This window comes from Fukomys damarensis, unplaced genomic scaffold, assembly GCF_012274545.1.
Source record: "Fukomys damarensis isolate Sample0158 unplaced genomic scaffold, DMR_v1.0_HiC HiC_scaffold_15, whole genome shotgun sequence".
In the NCBI taxonomy this organism is placed as follows: domain Eukaryota; kingdom Metazoa; phylum Chordata; class Mammalia; order Rodentia; family Bathyergidae; genus Fukomys; species Fukomys damarensis.
The window spans coordinates 4,454,860-4,457,340 of record NW_022900927.1 but is presented as its reverse complement, the minus strand read 5'-3'; positions in this window follow the sequence as shown (position 1 = coordinate 4,457,340).

Genomic DNA, 2,481 nt, shown 5'->3' with positions numbered 1-2,481 from the left:
TATATTTATATAATCTTTTTTTTTTCAATATTAGGGATTGAACCCAGGGCCTCACACATGCAGGTAAGTATTCTAGTGTTCTACCGCTGAGCTACGCCCCCAGCTCTTTTTAAAATTTTATTTTGAGCTGGGTGTGGGGACACAAGTCTGTAATTTCCGTACTTTGAAGGCTGAAGCAGGAGGATCACTGTGTGACTGAGGTCAGCCTGGGCTACATAGTGAGTTCAAGGTCAGCCTGAACTACTAATTAAAAAATTTTTTTTTAATTTTGAGAGGTCTCACTGAGTTACCCAGGCTGGCCAAGAATTTATATTCCTCCTGCCTCAGCTTCAGCTGTGTTTACAGGCAAGCATCACTATGCCTGGTTACACATATTTTATTAAACTCATTTTTTTTTGTGTGTGTGCCAGGGATTGAACTCAGGACCTTGTGCTTGCGAGGCAGCTGGCTGAACCACTGAGCTAAATCCCAGCCCTACACATATTTGAGAGAAATGTCTGTTCAAGTCTTCTGCCCATCTCAAAATGCATTTTGTTGTTGAGTTGTAAGAGGACTTTGTTTACTTTTGAATATCAGATATATGGTTTGCCAATATTTTCTCTCATTCTATGGATTGCTCTTTTAGTTTGCTTGGTTTTGTTTTTATTTTTCATTTTCTGTGGTGTCCTCTGAAGCATAAGGTTTTTTGTTTGTCTAACAGTACTGGGGATTGAACCTAGAGCCTCACACATGCAAGCCAACCACTCTACCATACTATGCTGCATCCCCAGCCTTTAAAAGATTTTAATTTTGGTGAAGTCTAATTTACTTTTTTTTTTAATCTCATGCTTTAGATGTCTAGAGTACCTACTCAAAGACCAAATTTACCTTTATGTTTTCTTCTGAGGGTTTTGCCTTATATTTAGGTCTTTGATCACATTAGGCTAAATTTTGTTTAAATTCATTCTTTGTGTGTGTGTGTGTGTGTGTGTGTGTGATGGGGGGGTTGGACTTAGGACCTTGCCCTGTGAGACAGGTGTGGAGCCACTGAGCTAAATCCCCAGCCCTCAGATTCATTCTTTTGCATGTAAATATTCATGCTCTACATCATTTGTTGAAAAGGCTATTATTTCCCAACTTCACGAAGTTTTGCAGAAAGTTTTTAAATCACGAAAGGGAACTCCTATAACTTTGTTCTTTTTCAAGATTTTGGGGGCCATTCTGAAGTATGAATTAGTGTGGAGCCACTGAGCTAAATCCCCAGCCCTCAGATTCATTCTTTTGCATGTAAATATTCATGCTCTACATCATTTGTTGAAAAGGCTATTATTTCCCAACTTCACGAAGTTTTGCAGAAAGTTTTTAAATCACGAAAGGGAACTCCTATAACTTTGTTCTTTTTCAAGATTTTGGGGGCCATTCTGAAGTATGAATTACTTTCATAGTAGGAAAAACAACATATTACTGCTAACAAGATCCTACATATTCAATTCATTTCAACCATTCCAAGTCATTCCCCTGTCTCCTCTGGGGATCTGTCCCCAGATTCTGCATGTGGGCTCTGCCTTCCTCTGGATGACTCAAATCAATACTTCTTGGACAGGGTCTTATATTCAAATGAGGATCTCACTGGAAGATGCTCTCTGGGGAAGGGATCCTGTTGTACTCACTCAGACGGTTTTCCCATGGCCCCTGGCATGGTGCCTGGGACTATGGTGGGGCTGAGGATGTGCTGAATGAATGAGTGGATAAATAAATGAATGCTGTTGAGTCATTCACACAGTTCATGTTCTGATAAGAATCTGGGCAAACATCCTTAACAAAGAAGGACTTGGGAAATGCATTCATTACATTCATAGTTACACCTCTATTGACAAGCATAATCATGTGTTGTTTCACCTGAGGTTTCCTTAGTTTATTATAGTCATTATAATGCTTGTCAATAAGATAAAAATGTGGAGGAATTATGTACAAACTGCTCATTCAGCCATTCCATGGCTGGGCCCAGCCTTAATCAATACTGTAACACAATGGCATTTCTTATCATAACATTGGATCTTGCTTAAGATAAAAGATTAATAGCCTTCAAATAAGCAATCAAAACAGGACTCACAATCTGCTAATGATTTTCTTTGCTTAGAGACATGGGTCCCAGTCACTTGCAATACATGCTCCCAGATCTATATATGCATGCTTGTCCCGTATACAGTCCTGAGCAGACAGTGGACACAGAGACCCTGCCTTGAAGAGAGCACGGTCAACAAGGGGAGACCATACACAGCATGCTTATGAGTCAGGGGGCCAGTGCTAGGTCACACAGTGGGCCTGGGGTGGGGGTGGGGGGTTCATTTGGCAAGGAGGTGTCACCTCATGCATTTGAACCGATCCTTGAAGCACATCTTGGATTTTTCCAGGCAGAGACAAGGGCTGGAGGCTTCCAGGGCAGTGGACAGGCTGCTCCGGGCAAAAGAAAGGTCAGAAATAAAGGCACATTCACAGGAA